General features: G+C 45.3%; 1 protein-coding gene and 1 long non-coding RNA gene across 3 annotated transcripts in view; both read right to left on the reverse strand.

Moving 5' to 3' along the window:
* Positions 1-21,850, reverse strand: part of GRID1 (glutamate ionotropic receptor delta type subunit 1) — a 2,026,904-nt gene that overhangs the window by 1,922,154 nt on the left and 82,900 nt on the right. The gene's annotated exons all lie outside the window — the stretch shown is intronic.
* On the reverse strand, positions 4,269-10,614 carry LOC143768518 (uncharacterized). The gene is made up of 2 exons (XR_013213916.1): positions 9,144-10,614; positions 4,269-5,736 (listed from the first exon to the last, which is right to left on the reverse strand). It is a non-coding gene; the product is annotated as an uncharacterized LOC143768518 (long non-coding RNA).

Below are 21,850 nucleotides of genomic sequence, written 5' to 3' on the forward strand. Positions count from 1 at the left end.
GGCCGGGATCACACATGCGAGAAACTCAGACAAGTCTCGCATCTTAATACCTGGCACTGCCGTTGGAACTCGGGACTGGAGTGTGTGGCTGCATGTATTTCTATGCAGCTGAACGATCTGGTCCCAGTGCCGGTGGCAGTGCCAGGTATTGAGGTGTGAGACTCGTGCAAGTTTCTCACAAGTGTGACCCCAGCCTTAAATGCAATATGTTTAATTTAAAAAAAATTGAAAAAAAAAATGGCGTGGGCTTCTGTGCAATTTTCTGCACCAGAGAGGGAAAGCCAGCGGCTGGGGGACCAATGTTTGTAGCCTGGGAAGGGGTTAATACCCATGGAGTTTCCCAGGCTATGAATATCAGCACACAGCTGTAAATTTAGCCTTTACTGGCTATTAAAATAGGGGGAGGTCCCCCCCAAAAATGACGTGGGGTCCCCTATAATTTATAGCCAGAAAGGCTGTGCAGACAGCTGCGGGCTGATATTCATAGCCTAGAGAGGGACCATGGATATTGCCCCCCAGCTACAAATGCCAGCTCCCAGCCGCCCCACAAATGGCGCATCTGTAAGATGCCCAAATTCCGGCGCTTAGCCTCTCTCTTCCCACTGCCCTGTAGTGGTGGCATATGGGTAGTAAGGGGTTAATGTCACCTTTGTAAGGTGACATTAAGCCGACTTAGTAATGGAGAGGCATCAATTAGACACCTATCCATTACTAATCCTATAGTTGGTAAAGGGTTAATAAAACACACACACATGCAGAATAAAGTATTTAATGAAATAAAACACCACACAGTTTTGCCGTGTTTATTACACTGGTAATCCAAGCAAAGCCATCGATCTTCTGAAAAAAATAATAAACCAACAGTATACTCCCTGGCCCGTTGCAGTCCTTAATAAGAATGTCCCACGATGAGACCAGCTCTGCTACATCTTGATGCCTGACATATAGACATAGCAAAGCTTGTAGATGACCACCGGAGATAACTCTCCGGCGATCACCTACACTCTAGCTCTCGCGGTCAGCTGACCATGAGAACTAGCCTAGGGTGACCAGAGATAACCCCCTGTCATGTGCACGGCAGTTCTCCTGGTAGGCTAAGTTATCGCGAGAACTGCAGTGGACGCGGTGTGACAGATAAGACCTTATTTAAATTAGTAGACATGTGTAGTAAGCTGCGTTTACGCAGTTATTACGCATGTGACTAATCATTAGATGCGGTTTTACCACATCTAATGATAGTCTATGGGAAATTTACACTGCAGGGACGGAGCGTCGCCACATTGTAAAAAGAACTTGCTGTGGTTGGGAAAGACGCGCCGCATGTCCGGATACGCAGGTCTGCACCTGTGTCTCCAAATGCATAGTGGAGATGGGATTTTATGAAGTCCCCTCCACTATGCTTTAACATCTGAACGCTGTGGGTTTGATGCTGCGGCTGTACGCAGCATCAAACCCACAGTGTTTCCTGACCATGGAAACACAGCCTAAATAGTGTAAAGCAATTTTTTTTCCAAAGCACAAATTGAATCTCAAAACATTTCAATTTGTGTGAAGCCACAAATTTCAGAAAATTAAACTTGAACTTGGTCCTCCGCGGAATGATACACCCATCTCTAGTGGTCTCTATGGGTAGCCAGCTAACATATTTTTTATTTTTATTTTAAATGCTAAATTACCCAAAAAAAGAAACAAATGAAAGTATTTTCAGGCAATAAATTACTGGAATTGATTATTTATTTATCATTCTTTTGTGTATTTATTGTATCAAACTGTAAGAATAAAATCTGATACCAGCATTAACAAGGGGCTATTGTGGTGGTCATCGGTAAGCTCTGCTGGTCCACAGCAGCCCATTCACATCTTATCATCACAAAGTTATTTATTACAACTGAGAAATAATCCTGACGAAAAAACACTGATATATGAATTTACCTTCAAATAATCCTTGTGTGCCTTCAAGGCTCACTTCTAACACAATCACTGATGTCGGAGAAGCCAGTACAAGAAGATACAGGCTTTCCGTATTACACAATTTATATGGGACACTATTGGAATGACAGCCCAACTAATTTCAAGAATCACCATAAAGCATCTGTTCTTTCCTAGAAGCTTGTGGCTGGGTTATGTCACTTTCTATCTAGTACAACACTAATATTGTATATAAATTACTGTCTCAATCAATCAGACACCTCAACAACAATCTAAGACATGATTTGATAATGCAAGCTTGTTTACCGAAAGATTGTGATGGATGTCTTGGCATGTCAAAGGGATTTGCTACAGTCACTAAATACGAGTTATTTATGTAATAAGTGGCACATTTTCTCCAGATACACACAGGTTATGGTTACCATACTAAGTAACCTGAATGAAATGCAGTCAATTTCAAGGATTATTTGCAAATTCAACATCCCTGAAAAAGTGACACAGTGTTTTCACTCACAGCTTATGTCAAGTTTTTCTTGTTTTGTTTTTTAATTATTTGGTCGACATCAGTATAAAAAGCAGTTTAATTATTCCTTTTTAACAGGCTGTACAAAAGAATGCTCACCAAGAGAAAAAAACTTGCTCACTTACGGTGGAACTATCCAACAAGCCAAGATAATATACTACCTCTTAGTTCACATAATGCAAGGCCAATATACTATAAAAATGGGGTTTATCTGTCCAACAAACTTGTCAAGAGCAGATATAACATAACTACATAGAGGCATAGTAGGCAGGGGGCTACTCCTGTTCTAGATATGCAATTGTGCTCCCATTTCATTGTGAAATCACATGATAAAGACCATGTGCATAGGACTATTAATCTCACAGTTGCTGGTTCATTGGCAAGCTAATGAGGGATTTTCTACTCTACTGTAAACCCCACTCCACCAAGTCATAAAACTGGCTGTTAGAATCAAGTGGGTCTCTATGATCAGTATTCACCCCTAATGCCTAATGCAAAGATTTACGAACGACTTCACCTTTACATTTTTCGAAAGCCACTTTCCTTATCAAATTCAAGGGAATGTGCTAAATATATTGTTTAAGATTTTGGCTCATGTTTAATTACTGTTATTTTTCACATCACTTATATTAAAACATAACTTCCCAATAGACTGACACTGTCTGTTCTGTAGAGATCACTTTTCAGATGCCATCGTATAATAGCTGGGTAGATTAAAATAAAATATATTCTGATTATATAGAGGACACAAGATTGACAATTAACAAGTGAAAGACACAGCTGACCTCCTCCCCCTTCATGCATAATGACCTAAGATTACAGAGCGGGAAAACTCTCCCATAGAAGTGAATAGATATCTCTGGACTATTGTTTTCTACAGTTGATAACAGTAGCTTAAGTACATGATGGTCATCCCATAATATTGAACAAAAAATAGAATAAACATACCTACAAAAAAGAATATTAAAAATGTGTGATATATTCCCTTTTAAGGGGTTTTCAGATACACTTACATTGAGATCCACAATATCAGATCCAGGTTTGGGTGAATACCTGGCACACCGGTTATTGGGTGTGTTGTAACACTTGTGAGAAAAACAATTCTGTTTATTATTCTACGAATAATAGAGTGATAAGAATACAGATAATACTTATCTTTTTACTCTATTATTGAACTCTCATACAGTCATAAAATCACAAAACTCACTGATGATGTTGGTTCTTGAACTGTGTTTTTACAACCTTTACTCGGAGATATCAAGACATCAGAAAGATTGAAAACACAAAAACGGGGTGTAAGAATAAAAGCTTCTTACCTTGCTGAACCTGGAATTTGAATTATCAATCTCTCAGGAAAGGTCATTATGAGTTCATAGACACCAAACATGTCTAGGTTCTTTTTTATCTAAATTCCAAACTTTGCCGAAAAAAAAACTGCGCCACTTTCCGATACCTGTAGCATCTCCATTTTTCGTGATCTGGGGTTGGGTGAGGGCTTATTTTTTTGCGTGCCGAGCTCATGTTTTAAATGATACATTTTGGTGCAGATACGATCTTTTGGCCACCTGTTATTGCATTTTAATGCATTGTCGTGGTGACCAAAAATAAGTAAATCTGGCGTTTTTACTTTTTTTTATCACTACGCTGTTTAGCGATCAGGTTAATCTTTTTTTTTTTTATAGATCGGGTGATTCTGAACGCGGCAATACCAAACATGTGTAGGTTTGGTTTATTTTTTATTGTTTTATTTTGAATGGAGCGAAAGGGGGGTGATTTAAACTTTTATTTTTTTTATTTTTTTCATGTTTTTAAAAACATTCTTTTTTTAATTTTGGCATGCTTCAATAGCCTCCATGGTAGGCTAGAAGCTGCCACAACTTGATCGGCTCTGCTATATAGAGGCGATGCTCAGATCACCTCTATGTAGTAGAATTACTGCATTGCTATGAGTGCCGACCACAGGGTGGCGCTCATAGCAATCTGGCATCAACAACCATAGAGGTCTCAAGGAGAGCTCTGGTTGTTATGCTGATGCACCAATGAGCCCCCATCATGTGACGGGGGTCACCAGTGCATGCATTTCCAGCTGAATGGCCGGAAGCACTTGTTAAATGCCACTGTCACAGTTTGACAGGGGCATTTAACTAGTTAATAGGTGCGGGTGGATCACGATTCCACCAGCGCCTATTGCGGGCATGTCCCGGCTTTGATGCGGGCTCACCGCCAGAGCCCAAATCAAAGCAGGGGTTAACCTGCATACTATTAGCAAACTATTCCGTTCGAGGGCAAAAAGGGGTTAACCCTTTGATATCACGTGGTCTCAGGTTTCTTCAGATCAGTTGCTATACAAATGAATGGAAGTGATCTGCAGCATACAAGAGCATCCATTAAACAGAATCAGCATTCAATTTCATCAAACAATTTATTTCCGGCAGCTGTTCGAGCTGATCCATGGGCCCTAACCATTACGATTTTGTTTACTATTATTGGAGCATTGATGATGGGGGCAACTGTTCAGCTATATGCAATATTACCTTACCATAATTCACAAATTCACCCATACTTCTATATAATAAACTGGGTAGTTTGTTAAATGATGAGATGCTTTCTTTGACTTCAAATAATGCACTTAGGTTACATGTAGGGATGTAGGGAAGTTGTGGAGACCCACTTCTGCACGAGGGCCCACCAGGAGGTTCACCTGTTCTCCAAAGGGCCAGTGCAGGCCTGTTGATGACCTATCCTGAGGACAGGTCATCAATGTAAATGCAGCGAAAGACCCATGTGAATAGAGAAAAATAAAGTAGTATTTAGAAAATGAACACTCTTTTTCTATTCAACAGGTCTGGACTAGAGAACTATTAGGTTCCACAATGCTGTAAAGTACAGTATGCTACCTAAAAGATTTCAGTAAAACGTCCTTTAATTATCACAATCCAATAAAATAGTTTGGTATGTTATTTTTAATTTGATCTGATATTTATTCTGTATACCAAATCCTTTTCCTAATCCCAATAAAATAGACAACTTGTGTATAATGGAAGATTAGCTACTGTTAAAGAAAAATGTTACTTTTAAAAGACCACATTACAAGATAAGATAACGAGTCGTGGATAAGATGGACGAGTCATGGATCTCCAGAACTGAACTCGATAGCATTATATACACCTATGAGTTTATGGAGTTCGGTTCAGTAGAACAGCAGCTGGTCCATATATAAGATTCTGTACTCAGACAGTGAAAAATCGATGCCTGAAATTGGCTTTAGTTCAATTTTGCATCGACTCATGACTAGTGTTGAGCATTCCGATACTGCAAGTATCGGGTATCGGCCGATACTTGCTGTATCGGAATTCCGATACCGAGATCCGATATTTTTGTGATATCGGGTATCGGTATCGAAACAACATTAATGTAAAAATGTGTAAAAGAGAGAATTAAAATAAAAAATATTGCTATACTCACCTCTCCGACGCAGCCTGCACCTTACCGAGGGAAGCGGCAGCGTTCTTTGTTTAAAATTCGCGCTTTTCTTTCCTTTACGTGAGTCCCGGCTTGTGATTGGTTGCGTGCCGCCCATGTGACCGGGACGCAACCAATCACAGCAAGCCGTGACGTAATTTCAGGTCCTTCAGGATTTTAAAATTACGTTCCGGCGTTGTGATTGGTTGCGTCGCAGTCACATGGGCGACGCAACCAATCACAGCAAGCCGTGACGTAATTTCAGGTCCTTAAGGATTTTAAAATTACGTCCCGGCTTTGTGATTGGTTGCGTCGCAGTCACATGGGAGACGCAACCAATCACAAGCCGTGACGTCACGGGAGGCTGGACACGCGCGCATTTTAAAATGGGCGCGTGTCCAGCCTCCCGTGACGTCCCGGCTTGTGATTGGTTGCACCGCGATCAACCAATCACAAGCCGGGAGGCTGGACACGCGCCCATTTTAAAATTTTAAAATGCGCGCGTGTCCAGCCTCCCGGCTTGTGATTGGTTGACCGCGGCGCAACCAATCACAAGCCTGGACGTCACGGGAGGCTGGACACGCGCCCATTTTAAAAAGCGCGCATGTCCAGTGTTGTGAATTTGGATTCTGGGCTCCCCCGGTGGCCGCTTGTGGAATTGGACTTGTCATCCTCTTTCCTGTTTCACCTGGTTCCATCAGTAGTGGGTGTCGCTATTTAAGCTCATTTCTCTGGTGGTTTCTGGCCGGTCAAACTGTCATGGTCTCTGCAGGCAGAGATCATAGCAAGCCTATAGAGGGACAAGCTCTCGGAAGATGGAACTATACTGACCATGAACTAAGCCTGCCGCGCAACTAGAAATAGCCAGGTAGCATTTCCTATTTATCGCTAGATGCCCAGCTCTGGCCTAAGACCTAAATAGCTAGCAGAGGGAAATATAAGACCTGGCTCACCTCTAGAGAAATATTCCAAAGAAGACAGTAGCCCCCCACATATAATGACGGTGAGTGCAGATGAAACAACATTCTGAAAAAACAGAGGAACCAACTCAGAAGAAGAAGGCAACTTGGGCAGAGGAACCAAATGGACCATTTTAGAGAAACGGTCACAGACCACCCAGATGACAGACATCTTCTGGGAAACAGGCAGATCTGAAATAAAATCCATCGAGATGTGTGTCCAAGGCCTCTTAGGAATAGGCAAGGGCAACAGCAGTCCGCTAGCCCGAGAACTACAAGACTTGGCCCGAGCACAAACGTCACATGACTGCACAAAGACTCGCACATCTCGTGACAGGGAAGGCCACCAGAAGGATCTTGCCACCAAATCCCTGGTACCAAAAATTCCGGGATGACCTGCCAATGCAGAAGAATGTACCTCAGAGATGACTCTGCTGGTCCAATCATCCGGAACAAACAGTCTTAGCAAATTTGAGGTCCGCTTACTAGATAGCAGAAGACAGATAGTATACTTTCATGGTCAGCAGAAAAACACTAACAAAACACCATCCAGAGATTACCTTAAACTCTGGCATTAACTCATAACGCCAGAGTAGCAATCCCTGATCAACGAGAGCTTTCCAGACACAGTAACAAAACTTCAGCTGTGAACTGGAACAAATAGGCAAAACAAAACATGGACAAAAGTCCAACTTATCTAGTAGTTGTCTAGAAGCAGGAACAAGCACTGAGAGGCATCAGATAACATTGTTGAAGACCCAGGTTGAGACTGTTTGTTCCGGATGATTGGACCAGCAGAGTCATCTCTGAGGTACATTCTTCTGCATTGGCAGGTCATCCCGGAATTTTTGGTACCAGGGATTTGGTGGCAAGATCCTTCTGGTGGCCTTCCCTGTCACGAGATGTGCGAGTCTTTGTGCAGTCATGTGACGTTTGTGCTCGGGCCAAGTCTTGTAGTTCTCGGGCTAGCGGACTGCTGTTGCCCTTGCCTATTCCTAAGAGGCCTTGGACACACATCTCGATGGATTTTATTTCAGATCTGCCTGTTTCCCAGAAGATGTCTGTCATCTGGGTGGTCTGTGACCGTTTCTCTAAAATGGTCCATTTGGTTCCTCTGCCCAAGTTGCCTTCTTCTTCTGAGTTGGTTCCTCTGTTTTTTCAGAATGTTGTTTCATCTGCACTCACCGTCATTATATGTGGGGGGCTACTGTCTTCTTTGGAATATTTCTCTAGAGGTGAGCCAGGTCTTATATTTCCCTCTGCTAGCTATTTAGGTCTTAGGCCAGAGCTGGGCATCTAGCGATAAATAGGAAATGCTACCTGGCTATTTCTAGTTGCGCGGCAGGCTTAGTTCATGGTCAGTATAGTTCCATCTTCCGAGAGCTTGTCCCTCTATAGGCTTGCTATGATCTCTGCCTGCAGAGACCATGACAGTTTGACCGGCCAGAAACCACCAGAGAAATGAGCTTAAATAGCGACACCCACTACTGATGGAACCAGGTGAAACAGGAAAGAGGATGACAAGTCCAATTCCACAAGCGGCCACCGGGGGAGCCCAGAATCCAAATTCACAACAGTCCAGCCTCCCGTGACGTCACGGCTTGTGATTGGTTAATGGCGGCCATGTTGCCGGGACGCGGACCAATCACAGCAAGCCGTGACGTAATTTCGTCACGGCTTGCTGTGATTGGTCCGCGTCCCGGCAACATGGCGCCGTGACCAATCATAAGCCGGGACGTCACTGGAGGCTGGACACGCGCGCTTTTTAAAATGGGCGCGTGTCCAGCCTCCCGTGACGTCCCGGCTTGTGATTGGTTAATGGCGGCCATGTTGCCGGGACGCGGACCAATCACAGCAAGCCGTGACGTAATTTCGTCACGGCTTGCTGTGATTGGTCCGCGTCCCGGCAACATGGCCGCCCTGACCAATCACAAGCCGGGACTTCACGTAACCAAGTAAAAGCGCGAATTTTAAACAAACAACGCTGCCGGTTCCCTCGCTGAGGTCCAGGCTGCGTCGGAGAGGTGAGTATAGCGATATTTTTTATTTTAATTCTTTCTTTTACACATTTATATGGATCCCAGGGCCTGAAGGAGAGTTTCCTCTCCTTCAGACCCTGGGAACCATCAGGAATACCGTCCGATACTTGAGTCCCATTGACTTGTATTGGTATCGGGTATCGGTATCGGATTGGATCCGATACTTTGCCGGTATCGGCCGATACTTTCCGATACCGATACTTTCAAGTATCGGACGGTATCGCTCAACACTACTCATGACCACTTTAAAGTTTTGGGGTTTTTTTACTAAAAAACATTGTAATAGGTGGTAAAGCTTAAATTACAAGCTATTTTTAGGAATTCATCACTTTCCTGAATTTAGATCCAAGAGTGCCAAATCAGTTGGAATACATTATGGGATCTGTTTTCCCAACCTGAGAGTTCTTTCATATAGAAGAAGTATTTGAGTTTTATTAAATCAATTATAAAGTGAATGGAGGTTCAGGTTGGTTCTAAAGTAGAAGGATCGTGGACTGTGTTGTGGAGGAGAGCAACAAGATTTTTTGGAGTACACTATGCAAGATCTTTTTAGGAGTTAAAGTTCGGGGTGGCCAACAAATTTTGTTACATGAATCCAACATGCCAGACCAAATCTTAGATATCATAGAACATTTTGACCACTTGTGTATTTTCCTGGTTTTCTTGATCATTTGTAGGGATGTTGACTGCCTTACCCTGTTTTTGCCCATGAAGAAAACAAACATGTCATGTGAATACTGTCTTGCGATTTTATATGTAAAAGCGATGTTTATCCTATGCAATGTATTAAAGTAACGTATGGCATGTAAAGTGTTAATGCATAATGTGAGCATAGTATAGTATACAATAAAATTAGGATAGCATAAGGGCGGCTTACACCATAAGTGGTTTAGCAGCAGCATAAGACATAGGATAAGGATAACAGGTTTAGCATATGAGATAGGAAATAGGTAATGATAGAACTAGCCCAGTGTTGGGCACTAGTGTGGTTAAAAAGGAAAGGATGAAGAGGAGCTGTACTAAGGAGGAAGTGAATTGCTTTGACTTATCCCACCTGTCACCAACTGATGAACTTGAACTGACTAATAAACGTTTGCCTCTGGTAAAGAACGTGGTGTCCCCTGAATTGTGTTCCGCGGTTCCTGAAAACAGAAGCCTGGAGGAAGCAAAGGCCTGCCGCCTACAAGTGAGTGTGATGCAACCCACACCCTGCGGCACACTGGGACTGGGATACTGTTTGTAAAGTGCCAGAGCGAAACCGGACAGCAGATCGGGCATGACTACCACTCTGTGCCACTTTACACATTTTCAGCATAATTCCAGGCTAAGGCAAATCAATCATATGTTTAAAGAGTGCCTCACCCCAATTTATGGCTGCACTTTTTAATTAAGAAATCAGTGGCCAGTCACAGACTGTGATATTGCAGCCACAGACTGGTGATTTTTCCAACTGCAGCTTTTTACCAAAAGTGTCCAGAAGTTACCCCTAAAGAATATAAGTCTCTAGCAAAATTCGGGTCCAGACCTCCGGGCTGAGGCATGCACGGTGGTTTTCCACATCCTTGCACTGAAAGTGCTATCGCAGCACTTCTGCATCCTTTACATATTTAGCATTCATCAAATAGTAAGCATTCTAATTTTGTTAAAGTTGGATGTTAGGTATTCTTTAAAACAGTCTATAATACCAGAATAGTTTTTGTACAGTTGATTTATCTATAGGCCCCGTCTCACTTAGCGACGCTAAAGCGATCCCGACAACGATACGACCTGTCAGGGATCGTTGCTGCGTTGCTATGTGGTCGCTGGTGAGATGTCAAACAGTGAGATCTTCCAACGATTGCAGCTGCGATCTCACTGTTTGACATCTCACCAGCGACCTGTAGCGACCTGTACAACGATGTCACATGGGAGCTATTATGACGATTCAGTGTCTGAGTCGTCAACGAGGTCGTTGGTAAGGTGTCAAACACAGCGATGTGTGCTACCCAGCGGGACCTCAACGATCAAAAAAAGGTCCAGGCCATTCCGACACGACCAGCGATCTCACAGCAGGGGCCTGGTCGCTGCTACGTGTCACACATAGCGAGATCGCTACTGAGGTCGCTGTTGCGTCACAAAACTTGTGACTCAGCAGCGATCTCGCTAGCGATCTCGCTTAGTGAGATGGGGGCTTTAGTCTTCAATAGTATGATAAATATGATAATGAAATCATGAGTATCTGGCAGCTGAAGATAACAATAGATCCAGATGTATTTATGGTGCTATGTTAGCGATCTATTTGTCTATGATGGTCTGGAGGCCAATCAGTAGTGATTATGGACTTCAAATGTGAGAACTAGAGGTGGTAAAAACAATGCAATAACGAGGAACACAACCTGCATGGGAGACATCGTGATGAAAAAAGGAAGTGTGGTTGATGTAATTTAGTTAAAAATAAGAGCGAATTGAGGGAGAGTGCAATGCAGATGTTTTTAGACCCTGGGTAATGGGTAATTTTTTAATATTTCCTGGTTGATGCCTACATTAGCTGTCACGGCTACATGCATAATGCTTTCTAGTTCTTTGCAAGTGCTGCTCTGAAACAGTCCATATTGCTGGAGAACGCCGTTAAACTCACAGTCCGGTCAACTTCAGGGCAACTGTGCTCCTCTGATGTTGAAGATGCAAAGCTGCCTCATATAGCAGCATTGAGAGCATACATTTCACATCAGCGGGTCAACAATGCCGCCGGCCCTAGGGTTACTCAATCACGCCACATCCTGCCCTCCCTTCCCCACATTTGCTACAAGCAGGAAATCTGGATGCAGAAGAGTAGTGCACTCCTGAAAAAGACAGTGAGATAACCACTTTATGAGATGATAAACATAATTCCATAGTTTAATAAGTTTGTTCAGCATTCCAAAATGAACAGCTACTGTACATGAGGAGTCTAGGTAAATGATTGTTAAACCATCATTATTTCATAAGAGGGTATGTCACAGGTAGTAAATAAATTATTAATGGTGTTTTCTAAGATGCCTAAAAATCCAAAAGCTAATGTTAGAAGATGAGTCAAAAATGTTCCGCACTTCAGTTAAACTTCTGTTGTCTGCACTGTGCTGTTATAGCTTTCTGTATCAGTTTGTCATCTCTTCAGTCATGGCTAGAATGTGTTATGCCAGTTTATTTGTGATTGCAGTGTGAGACACAATGGCTGCCCCACTTGTGATTTCCATGAAAGAAGAGAATGATGCAGTGATTATTTTTTTGTGGTCTGAGTGCCTGTCTGGTGATAATATTTATCGAAGACTTTGTGCATGGCATGGAGAAAGTGTTTTGCTGCAAAGAAGTGTGTATGAATGGATTGAGCAGTTCAAAAAAGGTAGCATGAGTGTCGGGATTCAAGAAGGAGCCGGATGCCCGTCTACCTCCACAACTAATGACAATTTTGTGTGTGCACATGAACTAATTTTGTTAGCTGGATGAGTGACAGTGAATTATGTCCCCTGAAAGAATCCTTATGAGGTTGAAGACTCACGTCTGATGAAAAGGTGAAGACAGCGGTACATTCATGGCTCGCAGCTTAGACTAAAAAAAAATTAATGGAAGACTATGAAAGCTTGTTGACAGATGGATAAAGCATATTGAAGAGCAGGGAAATTATGTTGAAAAATTGTATTAGTGTATTTTCTGAGAATTGATTCGATTAAAATAACTTCACCTGTCAGAGTGTGGATCATTTAGACTCACTGTACTAGCGAAGTGACTGTATCACTAAGATCAATGACTGGCTGCAGCAGTTACATGGGGCACTAGTGAAGTGACTGTATCAATGAGATCAATGACTGGCTGCTGCAGTTACATGGGGTAATAGGGAAGTGACTGCATCACTGAGATCAGTGACTGGCTCCAGCAGTTATATTGGGTACTAGTGAAGTGACTGTACTGCTGAGAACGACTGGTAGCAGCTGGTATATGAGGAGCTAGAGAAGTGACTGTACTGCTGAGAACGACTGGTAGCAGCTGGTATATGGGGAGCTAGAGAAGTGACTGTACTGCTGAGAATGATTGGTAGCAGCAGGTATATGGGGAGCTAGTGAAGTGACTGTACTGTTGAGAACGACTGGTAGGAGCAGGTATATGGGGAGCTAGTGAAGTGACTGTACTGCTGAGAATGACTGGTAGCAGCTGGTATATGGGGAGCTAGTGGAGTGACTGTACTGCTGAGAACGACTGGTAGCAGCAGGTATATGGGGAGCTAGTGAAGTGACTGTACTGCTGAGAACGACTGGTAGCAGCAGGTATATGGGGAGCTAGTGAAGTGACTGTACTGCAGAGAACGACTGGTAGCAGCAGGTATATGGGGAGCTAGTGAAGTGACTGTACTGCTGAGAACGACTGGTAGCAGCATGTATATGGGGAGCTAGTGAAGTGACTGTACTGCTGAGAACAACTGGTAGCAGCAGGTATATGGAGAGCTAGTGAAGTGACTGTACTGCTGAGAACGACTGGTAGCAGCAGGTATATGGGGAGATAGTGAAGTGACTGTACTGCTGAGAATGATTGGTAGCAGCTGGTATATGGGGAGCTAGTGGAGTGACTGTACTGCTGAGAACAACTGGTAGCAGCAGGTATATGGAGAGCTAGTGAAGTGACTGTACTGCTGAGAACGACTGGTAGGAGCAGGTATATGGGGAGCTAGTGAAGTGACTGTACTGCTGAGAATGATTGGTAGCAGCTGGTATATGGGGAGCTAGTGAAGTGGCTGTACTGCTGAGAACGACTGGAAGCAGCAGGTATATGGGGAGCTAGTGAAGTGACTGTACTGCTGAGAACGACTGGTAGCAGCAGGTATATGGGGAGCTAGTGAAGTGACTGTACTGCTGAGAACGACTGGTAGCAGCATGTATATGGGGAGCTAGTGAAGTGACTTTACTGCTGAGAACAACTGGTAGCAGCAGGTATATGGGGAGCTAGTGAAGTGACTGCACTGCTGAGAACGACTGGTAGCAGCAGGTATATGGAGAGCTAGTGAAGTGACTGTACTGCTGAGAATGATTGGTAGTGGAGCGGCCCCCAAACGCAGGGCAGCGGGGTACTTGGTACCGGGTCCCTCGGTCTCGGTTCTAGGGGTGTCATGGTGGCCCGACCCGGTCCGTGGCCCTGCTAAGGGGCGCCCAAATAAAGGTGTAGGTGAGAGTTTGTCAAGTGCTCGTGACGCCACCTGTGGTATTCGGTGAGGGTGACCGACGCTGCTAGGGGTCCGCTGGGATGATGGAATTGCAGCTAGATGTTGTAACTTTCCACAGGTGAAGTATGTCCCCAGGGCTTCCCTTGATGAGTAGATGGTAATGGTGTAGGTCGCAGTAAATGTCGAGGACACAGGTTTGCACTCTCTTTACCTCTTTACTGAAGGCTTTGGCATCCGCAATCCAGAGCACTGCTAACAGGGCTGGCTGAGACCGGCTGGTCCGAAGGCACATCCAGAGTTCCCTTTGCAGGTGGAAATCAGTAGCCTTCCTACTAGCGCCTGTGTGTTGTAGTACCTCCCTGCTGAGCACCACGGGATAGTCCTCACAACTGTCGTGTATGTTTCTGTTCTTTCTCTCCGTCCCCCAGATGGTTTGGATAGGACGCATCCATTTGACAGGGTAGGCCCGGAGTTATTTTATAGGGACCCTAGAGACACCCCTCTCCCACAATTGCCTCCGTTGTCTTCATTAGGTGTAAAGGTGAGACAACCAACCTAGAGTTAACTGCCCTGCCGTAGTTCAAAGTAATGCGTAGAGCCTATTACTTCCTCGGCATTCCGGCCGCCGGCTACGCGCCTCAGAAGGATGTTGCCGATCTTAGGGCGCGACTCCTCCTGGTTCTATCTCCTTTGTGCTGTGATCTCGTTTCTCACTTCTCCACAATATACTTCGCTTTGTGTCCTTTCTTAGGATGCCGCCGCAATGAGGTGCAGGCACGGCTCCGTAACAATCTGTCTCGTGCTAGGCCACTGCCAGGATCCCACCCCTGACAGGGACCTCCCTGAGTCTTCCCAAGCAACTCTCTCTCTCTCACTAGATGTTACCTGGGCAAAACCCAGTCAGCTTCTCTCTAACTTCCTATCCGACTCCCAGTTTTACCAGAGTGTGAGGAGTGGCCTAATACATAGAACCTTTTGCTCCCCCTGGTGGCCAGAGTGTGAAGTGTAGTGTGTGACTGTGATACCTGGTCAGGTGAACTCTTTTAGTGCCATCAGACGTACCATCACTCCCCCTTGTGGCAGAGCGACAATACTGCAACGACCAGGACTCTGGGGCGCTGCACTCTCCCCCGTTAAATCCAGTACTCCCGGACTGGGAAAAGAAGAACAACAATACATGTTAGCAAAAGACATACAAAATTTTGGAATGCTGTAAACAAGTAAATTTAACAGTGCTTCCCTTTATGGGAGGTGAGGACACTTGAACGTTGCAAACAGAAACATATTTACATTGTGCTTAAGATTTTAAATAACACTTATAATTAACTAACTATAAATAACTATCATTACCCAAACGGGCATACTATCTACTTTCTACTAAGTGCAAACTTTTCTTGAACAATAATTTAACTTTTCCTTTAAGGGCGTAAGGGCAAGTACCCACTAAAGGTATATTATCTAATGCTACAGTACAAATTAACTCTTCTTTATTTTCCTAAGTGCAAGATTTATCAACCATCTATCTATGGCTCTCTAGAGGACTCACTAACCCCTACGGGTTCACTTTCATTGAAATTCGGCTTTCAACTTTTCTTCTGTCCTCAGTCTCTATTTCTCAACATCATCAAACATTTCTTATTATTGGCTTACCAACTACATACTACTACTATGTATTAACATTATTACTATCTAACTTCTTTAAGGCACATAATGGTTTAGGCTAAGTGCAACAATTAGACATTCCCTTTAAGAGGAAACCAAGTCTCTTCTGAGGTAGTGCAAATTATTTGCAAGTCAGTTTAAAGCAAGAACTTCTGCGCTGTAATCAGGAACAGTCTCTTCAAAAAGCTCTTCTTTTTGTAAAACCAGTAGGGGGCACCCTTAAGAAGGGGCAAACTATGTACAAGCAACAGTTTGTGAATCATTCACCGTCCATGATTCGGCAGTCTTTGATAAACGGATAAACGTAGACAACTTGTGCAAAAACATAAAACAATAGGGATCCCGGGTCAACAAAGGGGTCCCTTTAAGAATTAACCCTAGACGGGTCTTAAAGCAGCAAAGAAGGAATGAACTGTTAACTATTTACAAGCCGTGGTTTCTAGGTTTATTGCACCTCTGGAGGTAGAACTGGTGGAGGTAGCCCGGTTGGATACTGGCGGCTACCAGGTGCTACATAGGGTGCTCCCTCACTCCAGACGAGGGTCTGAGTACCGACAGTGTTCCGTTCAGGGGTAACCTGGGTTCCGGTTACCATTGGAGTTGGCTCTGTGGCCACGACAGTTTCAGTATTTGTGACAGTGCACACAGTTGTCTTAGTAAAGGTACAAGTAGGCGTAATAGTCGTAGTGGTAGTAGTGTTGGGACTCGCTCGTTCAGAGACTAGGGGGTTGTTGTTAGTCTTAGTTGTGGCAGCAGGTAGCGCTGCTGCAAGATCAGTCACTGGAATGGAGTCAGTAGCGGTGGCACGAGCAGTTGCTGGAGTGGTGTCAGTCATCAGGGCAGGATCGTTCTTCATTCCTGCTTTAGATGCGATCCCTCCGGTGCCGGTCTGCTCCGTCTCTGCTGGGGTCTGGAACGCTGGTTGCAGGGCCTTGTGCTGCGGCGTTGTCATCTCTGTTGGCAGCATCTCGCTTTCCAGCAGGGCCTTGCTTTCTGGCTTCGGAGCGCTGGAACTTCTTTCTTGCTCCAAAGCAGACGAGGCTGCCGACAGGTGTCTGAGGAGGCTCCCAACGAAAGTCTTCTTCCACTTGGCCTCAGTGCTCAGCTGCGTCCACCGGAGTTGGTCGCTGAGCTCGTCCACTCCGGCCTGCAGGAATTCAGCATCAGCGGTGGAGGCCTGGTTACGGTGCCCCTCCGGGTAGCTGGGGGAGTCCTCTGCTCCGACCCCACGCTCCGGCTCCGGGTGGCTGGCCATGGCGTCCTCCACATGGCTCACTCCCTGGTCCTTTTCCCGCTCTCTCCTTCGTGGGCCGTTTCGCTTTCTTTGTCTCCGCTCTCCATTGAGAATCAGGAGGCGGATCTCGGCTGCTGACGGACACGTCCTCAAGGTACAGAAATACTTAGACTGGGCGGCCATTGTCTTTCGCGCTCTTCAGTTCGTTCACGCCCACAAATCCATGCCCTTCTTCTCCTGTGCTCCTCGTGGCGCTGTAATGGCGGCGGTTTTGACGGGAACTTTTGGCGGCAAATAGCAATACGCAGTCTTTGCAATAAATCACAATTCAAGCACAATTCAGGCACACATGACCTGATTCTCAGGCTTAAGTAGATCCTGTTCGTGATGCCAAGTTTGGGGCGGCCCCTAAACGCAGGGCAGCAGGGTACTCGGTACCGGGTCCCTCGGTCTCGGTTCTAGGGGTGTGACGGTGGTCCGACCCGGTCCGTGGCCCTGATAAGGGGCACCCAAATAAAGGTGTAGGTGAGAGTTTGTCAAGTGTTCGTGACGCCACCTGTGGTATTCGGTCAGGGTGACCAACGCTGCTAAGGGTCCGCTGGGGTGATGGAATGGCAGCTAGATGTTGTAACTTTCCACAGGTGAAGTATGTCCCCAGGGCTTCCCTTGATGAGTAGATGGTAATGGTGTAGGTCGCAGTAAATGACGAGGACACAGGGTTGCAGTCTCTTTACCTCTTTACTGAAGGCTTCGGCATCTGCAATCCAGAGCACTGCTAACAGGGCTGGCTGAGACTGGCCGGTCCGAAGGCACATCCAGAGTTCCCTTTGCAGGTGAAAATCAGTAGCCTTCCTACTAGCGCCTGTGTGTTGTAGTACCTCCCTGCTGAGCACCATGGGATAGTCCTCACAACTGTCGTGTATGTTTCTGTTCTTTCTCTCCGTCCCCCAGATGGTTTGGATAGGACGCACCCATATGACGGGGTAGGCCTGAAGTTATTTTATAGGGACCCTAGAGACGGCCCTCTCCCACAATTGCCTCCGTTGTCTTCATTAGGTGCAATGGTGAGACAGCCAACCTAGAGTTAACTGCCCTGCCGTAGTTCAAAGTAATGCATAGAGCCTATTACTTCCTCGGCATTCCGGCCGCCGGCTACGCGCCTCAGAAGGATGTTGCCGATCTTGGGGCACGACTCCTCCTGGTTCTATCTCCTTTGTGCTGTGATCTCGTTTCTCACTTCTCCACAATATACTTCACTTCGTGTCCTTTCTTAGGATGCCGCCGCAATGAGGTGCAGGCACGGCTCCATAACGATCTGTCTCGTGCTAGGCCACTACCAGGATCCCACCCCTGACAGAGACCTCCCTGAGTCTTCCCAAGCAACTCTCTCTCTCACTAGATGTTAACTGGGCAAAACCCAGTCAGCTTCTCCCTAACTTCCTATCCGACTCCCAGTTTTACCAGAGTGTGAGGAGTGGCCTAATACATAGAACATTTTGCTCCCCCTGGTGGCCGGAGTGTGAAGTGTAGTGTGTGACTGTGATACCTGGTCAGGTGAACTCCTTTAGTGCCATCAGACGTACCATCACTCCCCCTTGTGGAAGAGTGACAATACTGCAATGACCAGGACTCTGGGGCGCTGCAGTAGCAGCAGATATATGGGGAGCTAGTGAAGTGGCTGTACTGCTGAGAACGACTGGTAGCAGCTGGTATATGGGGAGCTAGTAAAGTGACTGTACTGCTGAGAATGACTGGTAGCAGCTAGTATATGGGGAGCTAGTGAAGTGACTGTACTGCTGAGAACGACTGGTAGCAGCAGGTATATGGGGAGCTAGTGAAGTGACTGTACTGATGACATCAATGACTGGTAGCAGCAGGTATATGGGGACCTAGTGAAGTGACTGTACTGCTGAGAATGATTGGTAGCAGCTGGTATATGGGAAGCTAGTGAAAAGACTGTACTGCTAAGAACGACTGGTAGCAGCTGGTATATGGGGAGCTAGTGAAGTGACTGTACTGCTGAGAACGACTGGTAGCAGCAGGTATATGGGGAGCTAGTGAAGTGACTGTACTGCTGAGAACGACTGGTAGCAGCAGGTATATGGGGAGCTACTGAAGTGACTGTACTGCTGAGAACGACTGGTAGCAGCAGGTATATGGGGAGCTAGTGAAGTGACTGTACTGCTGAGAATGACTGGTAGCAGCAGGTATATGGGGAGCTAGTGAAGTGACTGTACTGCTGAGAACGACTGGTAGCAGCAGGTATATGGGGAGCTAGTGAAGTGACTGTACTGCTGAGAATGATTGGTAGCAGCAGGTATATGGGGAGCTAGTGAAGTGACTGTACTGCTGAGAACGACTGGTAGCAGCAGGTATATGGGGAGCTAGTGAAGTGACTGTACTGCTGAGAACAACTGGTAGCAGCAGGTATATGGGGAGCTAGTGAAGTGACTGTACTGCTGAGATCAATGACTGATAGCAGCAGGTATATGGGGAGCTAGTGAAGTGACAGTACTGCTGAGAACGACTGGTAGCAGCAGGTATATGGGGAGCTAGTGAAGTGACTGTACTGCTGAGAACGACTGGTAGCAGCAGGTATATGGGGAGCTAGTGAAGTGACTGTACTGCTGAGAATGACTGGTAGCAGCAGGTAAATGGGGAACTAGTGAAGTGACTGTACTGCTGAGATCAATGACTGCTGGCAGCAGGTATATGGGGAGCTAGTGAAGTGACTGTACTGCTGAGATCAATGACTGGTAGCAGCAGGTATATGGGGAGCTAGTGAAGTGACTGTACTGCTGAGAACGATTGGTAGCAGCAGGTATATGGGGAGCTAGTGAAGTGACTGTACTGCTGAGATCAATGACTGCTGGCAGCAGGTATATGGGGAGCTAGTGAAGTGACTGTACTGCTGAGATCAATGACTGGTAGCAGCAGGTATATGGGGAGCTAGTGAAGTGACTGTACTGCTGAGAACGATTGGTAGCAGCAGGTATATGGGGAGCTAGTGAAGTGACTGTACTGCTCAGATCAATGACTGCTGGCAGCAGGTATATGGGGAGCTAGTGAAGTGACTGTACTGCTGAGATCAATGACTGGTAGCAGCAGGTATATGGGGAGCTAGTGAAGTGACTGTACTGCTGAGATCAATGACTGGTAGCAGCAGGTATATGGGGAGCTAGTGAAGTGACTGTACTGCTGAGATCAATGACTGGCTGCAGCAGTTACAGAGGATGAGCCTTTCCCTTTTTCCTTCTCATATTGTAATGCTGTCTATAGAGGATAGAAAATCTAAGCCGCAGCTTCTATTGTTGAGCAGGTCCAGCTTTTTCTTTCAAAGTCTAAACAACTTTCTCGCTAAATTCCCAAATACTCTGCTACCTCTACTCCTGTAGGATATAGCAATTTTGCCCTTTATCATTAACTATCACCAAACTGTAGACTGAATTCCTGGAAAAGTAATATTTAGTCTCAGAGTTTTTAGAGCTGCGAATACAGCTGTCTATCACCAATCCGAGCAAAATAATCACCTTTTCCATTGTATATGAGAGAAAACACACAAGCGCTCACTATAAAATAATGCCCTCAGCAGCTGGAATCACGACAGGTAGGTGCCAAGACTATCATATAATATAAACATTAGTTCTAGTGGAGCTGATACCACGCTTGAGGATATGACAACCGTGAAAGGACATGCATGAAAGGATAAAAGGATCCACCCACTATGTCCACTGTATTGTGCCCAGAGTGTGTCTAAAATAGCATACCCTACACCCTGTGGAGTGTCAATGTGCGGTGTATGTATTACCATGCGCAGTGTCTATAGTTACATGCACCGGTCAATCTGGCTGTGAACTCAACAGAATCCACATGCATGGTGGATGCGAGGATATCTGGTGCGTTGCTTACCTGTCAGGTCCTGTGGTGGCGGCCCTGACGTGTGGATGGTAGGTAGAGAGACGGGCTGGTTTGCAGCCGCGGCACAGCAGAGATGCGAAAAAGCTACGCAGAGCCAGGTAGAGCCCCGGCCGGTGGCGTCCCTGGATACGAGAGAGGAAAAAGATGGCCGGCGGGGATGCCCGGTGTGTGACATCATGGGGGTTGGGACCAAGAAAGTTATCTGACGCGTTTCGAAGGAACAGCATCCTTTTTCTTCATCACTCGCACGAGTTTCTTGCATCAATACCCGGCACTGCCGCGGGCAGTTCAGACAGGAGAGTTCAGCTGCATAGAGATACATGCAGCCACACACTCCGGTCCCGAGTGCCGGTGGCAGAGCCGGGTGTTGATGCTAGAAACTCAGGTGAGGTTCTCGCATTGCACACGCAAGTGTGACACCGGCCTAAAAGTCTCTTCCTTGTGAGCTTTTCTATTTCTGCTTCGTTTTATTTTTCGATCAGTAGCAGATGTCATCTGCCCTGCATGTGACGTCAGACACACTCTGCTTCACTTCCCGCTATCAGCTCCACAGGATAGTCTCCTCCTGGTTCTTGCTGCAAATGAGCCAATTAGTGGTAGCAATACATTTTGCAGTATCAACAATTAAATATTTAGTTGCTTTACTTTTCGTTAGCCAACCTATATTATTTTGTTCATATGTGATTAGCAAGTATTGAACTGATTAAAAGCAGTTTTACTGCAGGATAAGATTACGAGGGGTTTGTTTGTAATCTGCAATGAGCCATCCTGAAGATCACATGCATTATACAACAGAAGCTGCTCCAATAGGCAATAGAGCAAATATAAGCCTTGTAATAAAAATGATATAATGCAGTCATATTGCTGGAGAGCTATGGTAATTAAAATATCATATACAGTATGTTACTTTTTTTTCGAAGCTCGGTATACAAAGGAAGTAGCAATCATTTATTA

Source organism: Ranitomeya variabilis, chromosome 4 (assembly GCF_051348905.1).
Source record: "Ranitomeya variabilis isolate aRanVar5 chromosome 4, aRanVar5.hap1, whole genome shotgun sequence".
NCBI classification, from domain to species: Eukaryota; Metazoa; Chordata; class Amphibia; order Anura; family Dendrobatidae; genus Ranitomeya; species Ranitomeya variabilis.